Source organism: Phalacrocorax aristotelis, chromosome 2 (genome assembly GCF_949628215.1).
Source record: "Phalacrocorax aristotelis chromosome 2, bGulAri2.1, whole genome shotgun sequence".
Taxonomy (NCBI): Eukaryota; Metazoa; Chordata; class Aves; order Suliformes; family Phalacrocoracidae; genus Phalacrocorax; species Phalacrocorax aristotelis.
The window spans coordinates 56440058-56456154 of record NC_134277.1 but is presented as its reverse complement, the minus strand read 5'-3'; the positions used below and the strand labels follow the sequence as shown (position 1 = coordinate 56456154).

Sequence of the window (16097 nt, the reverse complement as noted above, 5' to 3'; positions counted from 1 at the left end):
ATGATAGAAGCACAAGTAAGCTGCTTTGCTCATTAGAGATATAGCAGAGAAATATAACTAACTTTATGTTACAAATTCTTCTAAAAAGCAGATGGATGACAAAAACACATTTCAGTTTTGGCCATTATGGCTTTCAAAGAACCATTTCTTTCTTTTTACTCAAGAGGGAGTATGAGAACATGAAAATAGCTCCAAGCCATGTGTACATTTTCAACTTACTATGTTGCATTTTGAACTACTCCACATTGTTTTGTCTCTGCACTTTTCCATTAAAAGGAAAAAATGTATCCTGAAAGTCATGCTTGCTTGTCTTTAGTATGTATTTCAGACAAGTAATATAAAGAAAATTCCTATGAATTCTAGTCGTCAGCTGACAACAGCTCAATTTGCCAAGTTTAGATTATTAAACATACTCTCAGAAGCAGAGAAACTGAAGCACTAATATACCTGGGTATGGCCTACACTAGCCTTACTAAGCAATAAAACAGACTATTCTATAAGCATTTCAATACTGAAGAAGTCCAAATGAATTCAGCAGAGTCTCTGACAAGTGAGTTTGTGCAAAATCAATACTACCATCTGTGAAAAAATTAAAATACACAATAGTAAGGTTTCATTGTACTATTTATTGTAAATTAACCTATGGTCTTTAAGTAGATTGAGCAATGTGAAAATTCGTATTTTACTAGAAGTTGCAATTCAACAAGTAGCACCCCAGTGTGACAAAGAGAAGCTACCACTTTTTGTACTTTGTGCAGCAGTTGATGCATACTTGAAAAGCCAAACAACAATGCCCAGCCAATAAGATCCTTATAATCGCATTAGTGACAATGCTCCTTTTCACTAAAAATTCCTTAACAAGAAAGATTTTATGGCAGCCAAACATTTTCCAAAGCCTTGATAACATCCTTTCAAAGAAGCATAAGAGATTGAGTCAAAGAAAGAAACCTGGAATTAAAAAAACCTGACCCAACCAGTCAAAGCAGTATCTTGAGACATCAATAACCATCAGTGAACAACATTCCAGTAAGATACTGAAGATAGCAAAACTTCATGCTACCACAGACTTCAAATCTTAAAGATAAGCTTGTCATAAATACTCTGCCACATTTTGTAGTGGGAGGAGGCTCGGGGAGGTCAGGTTGGCTGGCAAAATTCAGGCCTGCTGAATGTCAGACAATGTGAAAGAGAGAGAAATAAGTTACAAAAAAAGCAAGTAGAGTCTGATACTGGGCAAACAACACTCAATCCAGAGAAACTGCTTCAGAGCAAGTATTCTGCCAGAGAGGAGAAAGACCTTGAAAGTGAAAAGTCTTGAGCTACTGCCACATACCTGTTTCAGTTGGCTTTCAAAAGCAACACGGAGCATAGATTCCAATTGTAACAGTAAAGCAAAGCACCTGAGATGAAGTTTCATGCAAAGTAGTTTTTCTACCCTTAATTTATGTAGCCCAACTTATTTTCATAAGTAGTATTAATTTGGGTCATATCTAGTTTCTGACTTGTCCTACTTTATAATTATAATAAAACTGACAGACTGTGGCAAGAACCCTGTTGTATGAAGCTTAAAAAAGCACACTTTCATATTATGTGTACTGTGGTTGTTTTTTTTTTTTAATCTTCACAGTGCAAAATTGTTTAGGGCTCAGAAGATAAACATGGGCTTATCCTGCAGTAGAATCCTATGTCACCCTACAGCAGAGAGAGGTTCACACAGAGCCAAGCAGGGTGTTGTCAACAGCTGTATTATCCATTTATACAGGTCAGCTTTTACCACACTCATTGGTAATCCCCATTGCAGCAATACCGCTGATGACTTATATGAAAGTTTATTTTTGAACAGTTCTTTGTGTAGTCTAACAAGTTGGAAGGGAAGTGAAAGCTTAACAGGCCCAACAATGTACTGCCATACCTTCACTTGGAAGGGTGGGAACCTTGTCTAACCATCATGCTATGGATTGCTCCTCACCTTCACTGCAGATAAACTCCTAAAACTGCCCTTTTCCAACATGTTTGAGCAGGTAAGGGCACAAATAAATGAATTTCAGTGGCTGCTCTGCCAAAGTAAGCAGTTCTCAAAGCTCCTACAGCTGCTTATTCCCTGCTTGCAGATAACCAGCCCCATGATTCTGAGCTCCATTTAACAGCAAGCTTCCAGTTGGAGCCAGGAGCATTTTTGTAGAGCCAGGTTAGGGAACAATTAGATTAAATCAGAACTGCAGGAGTAGGGATTGTAATTCATGTTAGCATCAGCAATGGCATCTTGTCTAATAGTCTAGAAATCTGGTCAGGAGAAAAGAGTAGGTAGCTAAACTTTTAAGATCATCCTACATGATTAAGATCATGCAGCAACAGGAACTTGTAGCTGAAGTTGGTAAAACTGTTGCCTGTCTTGAGTGACTGGCTTCTACCTGTATCAATACTAACTTCTCCCGAGTTTTACACTTCACATAGCAGGCCCTCTGTGTAAGACAGACAATGTTGTCTCTAGTCCTCCATGGAGTTAAACACAACATTCAGCTCCACCCAGCAGAGGAGTGAGCTGGAGAGTGTTCCTGTAATAGGACTTGGACAAGGTAAGCATCAAGTCAACTTCTGCATAAAGTCTTGGAGCACAGAGTGATTATCTAAATCCACTAGAGTAGGTAAGATGATCAGGTGCCAGCAATAAGAGGTTTTAATCTCCAGGGACAATGTTTTCAGGGAAGGTGTCTTTGCAAATACATGGTAAAGAGGAAGAAAAGGAAGGGGAAAAAAAAGTAGGAACCCTTGACCTCCCTACTACATTAGTCTTTATTTTCTCCTCCCATCTACTTCTTCAGCCCAATAAATTGAGACATAAAAATATGCTTATGGGTGAAAAAAGCCTTATGCTTTTTATCCCCTCACTCATCTTGCTCATCTGATCAAATTCAGAAGGCTTCTCTTAAGTTGTCCTATTTCTTAGATTATTTTTTCTTACAGAATGACTTGCTCCAAAACAATTAATTGAAGCATACTTCCTTACATATCTATGCCATTTGTCCTCTACATCCCTCCTCAGTGCAATAATATCAATGTTCAAACACCAAAAGGGAGCAAAAAAGCAGCCAACAGAGTAGCTGTGTACCCAACCCAAGCAGGACAACAGACAATCAGCTCAGATCATTCCCTTCCTTCACAGGGAGTACTGGTACAGATTTCTCCCTCTTTAGCCAGCAGCACATATTCAGGACACTTATGGGAACAATCATATCCAAGACACCTAAACCTCTGTCAAAATGTACCCAAAACTGGCCAATAGGCCAAAAATTAATGAAGAACAAAGCATATGATCAGGCTCATTTTCTTAGAGAATGCGACTAAAAGAGGCCAAAAAGCTACTCTGTCCATTTTCATCCCCTGGAGTCCAGTAAGTGCAATGTCAGTGAGAGCAGACCAAGTAAGAAGCATTACACTGAAGTCACATCATTACAGGCACAAATTCAGCTGGCATCTTCTGCAGCACTATACATAAAGCTGAATGCAGGCTTTATGAAAGTGCAGTTGTCCTTAACAGGAGGACTTTGATTTGCTGCAGGCATTTGTTTGAAGGGGACTAGTTAAACATAGCTTTGTGTTTAAAGCTAGTTGGCACAGTTAGTATAGTAGGTTCTAGCTAATAGGTAGAGATAGTGGTGCTTCTCTTCAATTCCAAAACAATTTCCTACATTGTTATTTTTACAGCCTTCATAAAACTATGACATCAAAACTTAATTCCAGTCCTTTTGTTTCCTTTAAGAGAAGATTACATAAAGATTTGCAAGACTGTCACATTAACCTCATTACCCACTCACTCTTATGATGAGTAACTTTCTTCCCTGAAGACTGTTTTATATAATGAGCATCAATTACAACCAGTAGCTCATACATCACAGAACCTGGTTTTACTCTGTTTTTTAACTGAGCTAGATTTTGATACATTTTAAGGAACAGGAATAATTTAATTGAAATCTGTGAGCTACCTGCACAATACTAAGAACTACAGTTAGTATGCTTTGACAACAATGCTTCCAGAAAGGCAAAATATTGTATCACTTATTGAACAATTAAAGAAAATTAGTAATGGAGACTCCTGTTCTTCTAAACAAACAACTATCATTTATTTAATTGAAGAAACTAATACCTGCACTACTTTTTACTTTACACTTAGTATATCTGTCACCTCCACAAACATTAGCTACAACTTTTTGTCTCATTCTAAAGTGAAAATTTATAGTAATTATTTGACAGTAACCCCATCTTCTAAAGTGAGTTTGAATATTCTCCAAAGTTTCTTGATTCCTAAAGTGATTCACAACTCTGTTGCCTTGCATGACCTAGAAATTACAAGTTCAGCTTTCTGAGAAAAAGCACAGGACCAAGAATTTTAGAAAGTGTCAACATATTTCAAGTCCCCAGGGACCATCAAGCAATATAATCTTCTCTGTTATTAAAGGATCACAATTTCATCTGATTACTTCATTGTTTATTAAGTCCAGTAGTTTTGGTTTGGTTAACAGCAGCAAAATTACGCTTGAGAATATACTGCTTGAAAATTATCAGCACAGACTAGCATACTAGATGCAAAGTATCTGGAAGATACCTCAGAATGACTCAGATATTCCTGCAACAAAAATGTTCCTGGAAATGGAGGGAGGCAACTCCAGGCAAGCAAAGCCTAACCCTCCCAACAGCTGCTTCCAATTACAATATCCAAACTAGATCAGCAGAAACACCCTGTGACCCAGGAATAGATAGGATATGTGAGGACATAGGATGGGATACATGATGCCAGCTGTTTTAAGAACTGGAGGGTAAGGAAGTTTTTTAGGTTAGATCAGCATTATTGTAATAGGCGTCATTCCATGTCTCAAGTTTGACTGGTGTTGTTACAGTTTAAACATGCAACATCTGTCAAGCTCTGCACAAAGTAACATCAGTATTTTATTAAGGTAGAATATTTAAAAAATTAAATATTCACTATAAATTCTAAGTAGTTGCTGAAAGTAAGAGGAAGCCAAATGCAAATATTCAAACCTATCTTAGAAATGGCTAGTCTCATTAAACAATGAGACAGGCTGCCTGAACCTCAACGTCAGAACAAGTTAGAAACGCTTTCACAATAAGTTCTTTCCTTTCTCCTGAAAATAATCCTTTGACATAAACCTGTTTAACTGGGAATTAAGATTCACAGCTTCCCATTACTACAACAGGCAGTTAAGTCACATTCAAGGTTTGGCAAGAACCCTTCTTTCCAAAGCTTTCTAGTGCATGCCATAAAAGGTGCTTATCTCTCCCACACCCACAAAACAAGTTTACTAAGGTGACTACACATCTGCTAAGAAAAGTAAAGGGTAGAAAACTGACTTAAGTTCTATCTCTCAGCAGCAGCAAATCTCCTCATGCAAAAGACCTAGATTTCTCAGCTTCTTGAGGTAGGTACTTTGAACTGTAACCATATCCAGGTACTGAAACTGGAAAAATCAACCAGCAAACTCTTCACCAAGTAACTGAGGCCCCACCCATCCTATAAATGACATCATGCCGCTATAAAGAACAGTGGCCCCACATGCCCGCAGCTCTGTGCTCTTAAGACGTCATGACAGGAATTGAGATCCCTCCAACAAGAAGTCAGTAAACCACTAGTAAACAGTAAACAAGTTTACTCCCCGAGGCTCCACAGGGCCTTAGTGCCGGCTTCTGGGTACAGCCATGAACTATGCAGCAGCTGCTGATGTAGAATAGATATGTATTCCATATGTTTTAAGCCATCATTTCAGCATTGTTACCAAAAAGTCTCTTTGGCATCCTGCAAGAGACTTCTGGGGAGGTACTTCCATAAAGAAATTTCTTTAAACCTCTATGGAACAGCACAAGAAAACACTGACAAACTGAACGGCAGAAATAGTCTGGAACAAAATCAAGGTCTTAAGATTTTAAACCTTGCAATGTACTGAAAAGAAAATGAAGCAGCTACATTATTGTCCACATAAAGCACTGACAAAACCACAACACTCAAGTCCAACTGTGTGTCTGCAAGGCTGATACAAACTGAACCTGCTACAATCTGACAGATACTCTCATATCCTCCCTTCCAGCAGGCACTGGTGTTTGCAACAATGAGGTGGCAAGGCAGTTCAGAAGTTGCTCTGGACAGAAACTAACCTACACTGGTTTCTGGACAGATTAGCTACCTAAACAAGCTTGCTGGCACAAAAGATAGACCAGAAAAACACATACCTGAGCACGGGGAAAGCTTAACTGCAGCACCTCCAGCCTATAAACACTGTGGAAAAACAATGCTTGTGTTTTAAGGTTCCTGAACTGCAATTTTGCACCTGTTGAAGATTCCTCACTTTTTCTGTGATGGCTATTATGGAACATTTGGAAGAATTCTAGATTGTTCCAGTGGTTTACCCAGACAGATCCAGAGATCAGTGGGGAAAGAAGCAAACTGAAGCACAGCACCTAGGTTAACAGCAGCAGCAAGCTTGTTTTCATAGTTCAATTGACCTAAGTCACACTGTGAAGTAATTTTATAATATACACATTTACATGAGAGTCTAGAATACTGTTTCTGCTTCCTCAAGTTCACTACGTGGCTGGTGCCCTATCTCAGTCTATTCTAATCACTGAGGGAACTTAGCTTTCCAAGGTTGACAGTGTTATAGTGTTACTTTAACACAAAGCGTAAGGGTCAGGACTTCTCAGATTAGATTTCTGAATATGGAGGTCTGTAGACTAGAATATTATCAGAGGGCATTAATTTTGTATTGATTTAACATTATACACCATGAGGAGAGAATAACCAGTAATGGCAGTCATGGTAGAAGAACGAGCAATTACATGTCACTAGCCTGTGAAAGCTATCCCCACTAAAGATTTGCATGGATTCAGAGGCAAGACAGACAAACAGGCACCAGATGTACGTAGTACCAAACTATGGTACTACAGCTGATTTTCTAGCAAAAGCAAAACTAATGAGGAATGAAAGGCTGAAACAGGGAAGGGGGACATTTGCGGAAGAGGATCCCATACGAAATACCCATAACCAAGTCTCCTGACAAAAGTCAAGTTACATCCATGGGAGATGCTACATAAAGCAGTAGCTGCTTCTGAATTTTGTACAGCATTTGATATACAAAACAGTTCCCCCCGCCCTCATAAAATATAAAAGGCAAGGCAGAGCCTACAAGGATGAATTTTAACAACACAGGATCAACAACTCGGGGTCTTTAGTTAGTGCTATTAAACTAAAGACTGAGGGAAGCACTTCAAGGACACATTTAAGCTAGTGTCACCTAAGACATACTAGCTACAGCCAGTTCCACCCTGTGTTTCAAGTGCAAGAAAGCACAGTTGGAAGCTAACTCTTGACTGATAAGTCAGGCATCGCTCACGCTTGCACAGAGCTGCTGCTTCCAGCTGTTCTGGAAAGCAAACAGAAATGGAGTTCCCTTGAAGGCACTATGCCAGAGCTTGCAGCATGAGCCTCAGGAGTTCTTTTAAAAGCAGTTCAAGAGTTCTGCATTCAAAAAGTCACTCACAGCATATTCAGTATCATAAAACCAGCTTTTTCTGTCAACCATACTTCAAAAGAAGTCTCAACCACATCACTGTGTCCTTTTTGCCCCATACACTTGCTCTTCAACATTCACTATGGAAATTTACGGAAGACTTAAATGTAAGCATTTTGACTTGACTTGAAGTAAATTCTTTAAACAAAGTCTGAATAAGGCTTCCAAAAGACATACTTGAGAAATGTAAGTTTGCCAGAACAAGTCCATAAATCAGATTTCCCTCTAACACAAGTATCTTGTTAATTGCTACCAACCCTATGCTCTTCCTTTAGTTTGAAGTTCAGAATGTCAGATGTGCATTTTCTAGAAAAAGCCAATATCCATATGGTCATTTTTACAGCCAGAAAGGATGACTTAAGACCCACACTCACTAAACCCAAAACTCCACCCAAATAGTTTCACTGCTCTGTAGGCAAGAAAGTTGTCTGTCATGAAATAAATCTAGAAACAAATGGTATCTGCAAAGCAAAAACAAGCTCCTACTAGGCTCGTGGTAGGCTGCACTCAACACTTAAGGAACCTATAGAAGGGATGCCATCCACATATTCTGGTTGGTAGAAGCAGCCTTGTTGTGTTGCAAGCATCTCGCTTCACAGCAAGAAAAGTTCTGGATGCTGACAGTTCAGGGAGTTTATCCTGCCCAAACCGACTTATTTTGCCTCATTAGCCAGTCATATAGTATTATGGTAAAAACTCACATGAACACCCTTAAATTCTTTAAAGGTATTAGCACAGACAGAATGAACACAGAAGCCTTGTTTGAATAACGTTCCTATGAAATTCTTGACATAGAACAAGTTTAAGCTTTCAAATAAAGCATTTGAGACAGGCACTGCCTTCTTCCATGTGGTCAGTGCCTAGCTGGATGAAGTTTCAACCAAAGCAGAGTAGGAATACCAAAATACACTATCCTTCACATTTTATTAATTGGCTTCTCACAATGAAGGATGCAGGGAACAAGTGCTCCAGCAGGTACAAGCACATTTATATCAAAGGCCACAGCACAAATAGTGCAAACACACAGGACTGAAGCCAGGTCATTAGCAAGAGACATCAAGAAGCAGGTACCACCAAATTCTCCGTCTCCTCTTCACAAATACCGGCAAGCGTTCTCTCTCCCCACAGGCAGACTGCATCAATGCACCAGCCAAACGGAACCTAATAAAATAGGAGCATGTTGGATTTTGCATTTCAAAAAATTCCTTTTATTCCTCTAAGGAATCATCCAGCTGTAACAAATAAATGTCATTAGTGAAGTCTGACTTGGCAAAGTAAGTTACTTCATTCATTTTATGACTTTGCCATCTGTTTTACCACCCAATTTTAAATGTGTAAGTACTCTTTTCTTGTATTATTTTAAGGGTGGTACTTTTGTAGCTATAGTTTGTTCCGGTAACTTCTCCTCCTGTTTACCTTCTATGCAGCGCAAATTGTCCCTCCTAAAATCCTAACCATCTGTTTTATTCAGGGGAAGAGGATTTCATGTGTGTGACTCACTGAATGAGACTGGTTTGCAAATACACAGAGACTTGTAATTAACTTTTTGAGTAGGTGATTCAAGGACACAAGTGGTTATAGGCCTGATGTTGCATGGTAATACCACATTCATGAAGCTGAAACACTGTTTAGTCTGATCCCTCCCCATTTTTAGATGCTGTTTATTCTAAAACTATTAGACTTACGATTTTAAAAATCGGTAGAATCAATCTAGTAGTCCTAAAAGGCCCAATCAGGCAATTAACTGCCTTTTAGTTCAATATATGCTTGCCAATCATATGACAAATGGTAGAGTTTCATGGTTATTTCACATATTATGGGCATAAAACATGCAGTGGCTAGTAATAGATGGCATTCAGTTCATGAACTTAGTATGAAATTATTAATATTCAGGTCAATTTATCAATCTCCACATTCATGTGGTTTTGATCTTGCCCTGCTTAAAATACTGATCAGACTTTTCTTATAGTACCACACAAGACATTTCCAAGTTAAATATTCTCAAATTATAAAGTAGTAACTTTTTAAAATTGCCTTTTTTCCTGTTTGAATTCTTATAGCTCTTATCATGCATGTGATAATTCATAACGTTGCAGAACTGTTATATGACTTACAAGAATGTAAGTGTGTAAGTTCTAAGTTTTAACAGAACAAGTTTTCTAAAGATGTTCTTTATACAGTAATTTTTGTGAAAATCATGGACCAATTTCTGAACACAGAAGCAAGCATAACGTTCGTTTTAGACTATCCAGCTAAGCAAGTGAGGCAGCTATCAAAAACTTGTGATAAACAACGTAAAAATTAGTTTTATAATCACATTCCAATAGCAAGGAATCTTCGAAAAGGCACCGTTAAGGATGGTATACTATCGCACATCACTAGGTGGGTCTCAAGCATGTGTCTCCTCCTATGGCCAGATGCGCAACACAAGCTAAATGCATTTCAGCGGTGGTGACAGACCAAATCCAGTTTACTTTAAAGGTGAGTCTCACCAGGGAAGATCAACTATAGAAGTCTGTCTATGGTGAATTCTGATACCTTTATCAACATTTAATTGATTTAATTATATAATCATATTGCAATGCTAAACACTACCAAGTGTGAGTTGTATTCCTTTCTGTACACGTCAACTTTTAACTTCCAGTAAGAAGTACGTGACCTAATACTTTTTCAATGCTGCATGGTGTAATATAGGATTTCCTCTGGCCTACAAAACCTTCCCTACTGCTGAGTTATGAAAACATTTTCTGTCCTGCTGGTCACCTGCATGCTTTCAATTCAGCTGTGGTACTTCTAGTAGCATCAGTTCTCCACAAAGTCAGAAGCTAGTTTTACAGATTTTTTTTTTTGTTGTTGTTGAGAGCTTTACTTCTTTTACCATAACACACATACAGTCTGAGTCCTGCATAAAGGCTGGAAAAGTCAGTGTTGTCAAAACCATTCCTGTTGTTCACAGATAACGGTCAGCACAAAAGATCTTAGCCTGCTGAGAAATAGAAATTATGTTCCTGAAAATCTCTCCTTCAAACTACTGGTAACGCAACAATAACTATGCTATCCTGACTGGGTTAGTTATGACCATTTCAGTATTTTACCATATTTTATTTCAATGTTTTGGTGTTTGTTTTTTTTTTTAATATCCTAGTATTTGTTTACAAGACTCTTTCAGTTTCTCCTCCCAGAATTATTTTTTCCTCATATCTGTGAAAGTCTTACCTCCTAAAGTTATAGTAAAATCTATTAGAAAGATTACAATATAAAACTTTGCTGATCAAGCAATGGATTATTTTCTTCAAGTTTTCCAAACTACACTTAAGATCACTAGAACTAATTTGCTTTTGCAGTGCTCTTCAAAATACTCCAGCCTAAAGAAACTCAAACTATGCATATTATACACATGGTTTCAGTTTTAACTCATACACCTTGCAGAGAAGGATACTTTTGTTAGATTATTTCATTCCTCTATCCATTTTGACTGCAAGAGCTATAAAGATCAACCTTTGCAAGACAGAAAATACAGCAGATATAGGTTAACCTTCACTTAATTTTAAGAAAAACAGATGCCTTTCTACTAGAAAAGTTCAACACGTGCCAAACCAAGTTATCTAAAAAGATCAACTTTCCCAATAAGATCCAATGAAAAACTTTAAAGAGATAGGACAGTAAAGCAGCTTCTCAAAATAAGTCAGGACCTTCTATGGCTTTTGAATGATTCCAAAACCAAACATTCCATATCTCACTCTTTGGTTCTTGGACAAAGAGGAATTGAGAAATTCTAGCATTTTGGTGAGCAGCTGCACTATAAAATTCTTCCTTTTAAGTGTAACTGTAAGCCCATCAGTAAAACTAATAGTTACATGCTCAAAGTCAGTGATTGACAGGGAGCCAGTTGCATGTCAGTATGCATACAGGCTTTCCTAGAATATTTTGTGGATCAGCTACTGGCCTCTTGAACACCATCAATCTCCAAATTATAACCTCCCTAGCTCTTTACACGGGAACCACCAGTTGGCAAAGCCTGCAATGGAATTCCTTAACAAAGCACAGAGGCATTAAAGATGTTAAAAGTGAGTATTTTCCCCTTGCAGCAGTAGAAGGGTAAAAAGTTGACATCGTGACTTAAGATCCAAGTTATTATCAAAACAAGATGTAAAGAAGAGGACTGAGACATAGCTTGGATTAAGATTTAGAATTTAACTCCTCTAAATCCAAAAGGCAGCAACAGCTCCTGCTCAACTGTTGTCACACAACCACACCTGAGACAAGTTCTTCCCAGAAAGAACCCTGCAACTGGAAAACCCACTTGGTTAACTTCACCCTTTTTAATATTTCTCAAACAAAAACACCTGTATTTTTTTACTTATTCATTCTAAAAACAGTCCTTTATGTTACACTATACACTAAAACAAAATTAGTACTGAAGCAAACCAAATTAATAATTCAGACTAGCAGCTTATTGTCCTTACCACAGTCTTCATTAAATAGGGAAAACCAATCAAGTACTATCATTTTATGCATTTCGAGTTACAGTGGGTATCTTCCTATGGGGTACTCAAACACATTGCAGACCACACTGAATTTCAGGATGACAGTTACATGTAGTCATCTTTTCTGCCTTACAAACAGTAACCGTTTAATAACATTTTAGAGGGTGAACTTGCTTAAAAGAAGCAGTTTCGGACATTTAGCCTAATGCATCTGCTCTTTAAGTTCTGAATGACTATACTGGACTTCATAGAGAAGGAGCCCAGAGTGCAATGTTTTCTTTCTAGGTTAGGTTCTGTTTTCTTATATACCTTACTTCCAGTGCATATGATGAATCTCAACACTATCACGCCTGATCAGCAGTCAAGAAAACACACACAACCTGGAGCATGAAGGAAAGATGCTTTTAGAAATCATACTCACACAGACCAGCGCTGTGGCACTGACTTCACAGTGTAAGCTATACTAATGTAAAACAAATTTCATATTTGTTTTCAAATCAGTGACAACTTCAAAAATGTAAACGCATAAAAAGAGAATTCAAGTTACAATAAGGTATACTGAGCTATCAGTCATGACCATACTGGACCAGTCACTGAAGCATGACAATGAACTCTTAATTTGGATAATGTTAAATGTAGATTTTGACCTTATAGAAACCCGTGGTTAAAAGTGTATGATTTAAAGTGTTATTTCTTAAAATACAAGAGTTCTTAGGATTGGAGTGAAGTTTTTTTTAGGTGTTACACCTCAACAGTGGAATTAATTTAGGTGGTTGAATGCGTAAAAGCTTTATAATTCAGTGATACCAAAATAGCTCTTCCACACAGTAACTATTTGAATTCAGTATCTGATTCTGCTTACTTTGATCTCCATGAGTAACAGTGACGGATGGCTAAGGATGAGCTTCTATCAGCCTTGCTTTGAGTAGAGCCTTCAGGTCCGTCTACTCAAACGTCTTCCATGGCATGACCTCACCAGCCAAGGGTGGGTTTTGTGACTGACACAGAATGCCTGCAGTGTCTGACACATTAACCTTGTCTTCCTGACCATATAGTTTATTTTACTTTCAGGTCTGAAATAAATACCGCTGGACAAAGTGTTGCTGGAATTAACTACTTCCATACTAAAACCCTTTCAGGAAACAGCACAGCTATACCAACAGGATTACACTGGTACAGCCCTGAAATGACATATTAGCTTTACTCTGCAGTGTCTGATGTGCTTCAGTGGGAGTACTAGCAAAGACTACTATACCACACATAGATGGCTTTTAACGTTCCTCACAGAAGTTTCATGTCTGGAAGACTTCCATGTTTACTGCACTCTGTTTAATGTTGACGGGAACATTTCTGCCTACCTATATGCGGGTGTTTCATATAAGCATTCTCAGACTGCTGGAGACAAGGATCGGAGTTAAAGATCAAGACTAAGAGTGGCAGGTCAGGGTATTAAGTTAGCATTTCAGAGAGTAAAGTGAAACAGGTACCAAGGCCTGAATACACAGTTGATCCCTGCTACCTACTAAGCACAGGTGCCAAGCTCCTTTGCAAAATCACATTTTCCATAATTTGCAGAAATACTTGTTTGGTCATACAGTGTAATTACATGCCTTTTTTTCATGAAACCTTGTGGGCCACTGCACCAGATGTTCCCACACTCTTGTGTCAAATGATGTAGTAAACTTACTGTTACAGAGAAAAATACAATACATTAAATGAACTGTACTGGTAGGAATTCAATGTATACTGTTATTGCTTGAACTAAGGAGCCAATATCACAAAATAAGCATCATCAATTCCACTAAAGTAATGACTGCAGAGTTACTACGCAACCAACTCTCTTTACATCTCTTGTTTGTGCTACCTTCTTTGCATTCTTGGCTCCTCTCCATATTACCATTATAAACTGATTACAGCATAGCTTGTTTTGCATTCTCTATAGTAACTGTCTTTTTCATTACATTTCCTCTCTTTATGTTGTCTAACCTCGCCCACACACCTCTTTCTTCATTCTCCCCCCTATGCACAGCTTGGAGGCTTGAGTGTTACCAAACTATTGCCCCAAAGGTGCCAGGAATTTTGACAGACACAAAATTAATCCTCAATAGAACATTAGTAGTAAAGACTAAGCCACCCTCTAGGCAAAGGCAATCAATTCTCTCATCGTGTCATTCTAAGGCAGTGTTACTTAGCTTATACATTTCTTTCCAACTTGCTCCCAGCTCCCAAATCCACCACTGTTTTTCTGTTTTGGGTTGGGTTTTTTTTCTGTAGAATTTCAGATTTTTTTTTGCTGCTGTGTAGAGCTCCTCAGACTCAGCAGTCTAAGCCTAACCTGATGGTTGTGGGTTATACATCTACCAAAAAGATTCAACCAGCAGCCATGCCCACTGACAAATCCTTGGTTGGTAGGTGCTTCCTCTGACTCAGAATAGTTAAGAAAACATGGCAAGAAGCGAAACAGGATTTAATAACTCCCTGGTCTGTCTGCAAGGCACATTTGCTATAGTTGTGACTCTCAGTTCTTTATATCCACAAGGACTAGGAATAATTTCAGATTCTGAAGACAGTAAGACTTACCAAAAACATTTTAGAATTACACTGAGAGCTGATTTTAAGTACTGCAACAGGCTAACAATGTATAACCATTTCTTCCTTACTTAGGAATTTATAAAATTTAAAACATTTTGCAGAACGTTCAGCGGATGTACAGTATTATACCAATTGTTCCATGTTCTTGATTCCTCCCATCAGTTCTTCAGAAGATAGGAAGGAGACTTAAAACCGTTGTCCCATAATTGCGTGTGTGATGTGGGCAGGCTATAATATGTTCACAAGAATGCTGTCACTAGCCTACCAAACTACCTCGTTCACTCAAAATAGATTTCAATTTAGATGCAAAGTAATTTCAATAGCTTGGAGCCACTAGAAGTTTACTGGAAGCTGGCTGTAAGCTCTGTCTAGGGGGTGGGGATTTCCCAGAACACACCAGGCACATGATCAGCAACTTGTTCCCAGGACCACTGTATCTTTACAGCACTTGCTAGGTTGGCAAAATAAACAGATCTAATCACAATGTTCCGAGATTTTTCTCCTACAACTATTTCTTCTTCAATTGTGAAACTGCAGGGGAAATAATGCTGTTGGCAATAATCCAAAATGCAGTTGACTAAACTTTTTACATAAGAAGACACCGTACCTACATTATGCTTTGATACCAGAGACTGCCATACATTAGTTTCCAAGACAGCACCATCCTTTGCCTCAGCAATTATTTTCTTCCAAGTCAGATGCACTTGAAATTTAACAGGAGTAAAAGCTCATCTTAGACAGAACACCGCTGGTTCAGGGTAATCCCTTAGAAAAAGCATATGCAGCGATATCAGTGCATAACTTAACTGAGGTTAAGAACACAACTGTTCTTATGAAGTCAGCGTGAATACAGAAGACACACGGACCACAAGCGGTTTCCAATAATGCTATTTAACAGCCTTGCATTCCTCCTCGGTTGCTTTTAGTCAGCACTGCCTTATCCTCACAGCCACATCTCTCCCTGCCACCCTCCCCCACTTCGTTTCCGGCCCCCCCCATAGCCTACTATTTCTAAGGATTATTTATGTAAAGAGTACATGCCCACAGGTGACACATAACAAATGCACAGCTGGCAAACATTCTAGCTTTCTCTTTCATGGATAAAGATCCTCTCTTTAAGGTCCAATAAAAAAAATATTAGATTATTTCAACATTGCCAAAGATCGTGCAAATCAAAATACTGACTTCGCCATAAAATGGTTATAATTTTTTCCCTTCCTCAAATTCAGAGGAACATAACAAAGCAAAGACTGAGATCAAGGAATTTGCAAGAGTAAAGGCATACATTGACTATTTCATATCACAGCTTATTTAACCCCACAGATGACCTCTCACACAGTGGACTGAAGGCTTTGCCCGAACTTTTTGTGCAACAGTATGTCAAATTTTCCCATTCTTACAGAAAAGTAAAAAAAGGGGTAAATATCACTAGCAATCCCTG

General features: G+C 38.4%; 1 protein-coding gene across 9 annotated transcripts in view; it reads right to left on the bottom strand.

The window, feature by feature from the left end:
- RALA (RAS like proto-oncogene A) overlaps positions 1 to 16097 on the bottom strand; it is a 29661-nt gene that overhangs the window by 11513 nt on the left and 2051 nt on the right. For 4 of the 9 annotated variants that reach the window (XR_012659027.1, XR_012659026.1, XM_075083691.1 and 1 more), the window contains exon 2: positions 8649 to 8738. The exons of 2 other annotated variants lie outside the window; for them this stretch is intronic. The gene's annotated coding sequence lies outside the window, so the exon portion shown is untranslated. 3 more of the 9 variants (XM_075083689.1, XM_075083690.1, XR_012659028.1) reach the window with 2 other exon arrangements.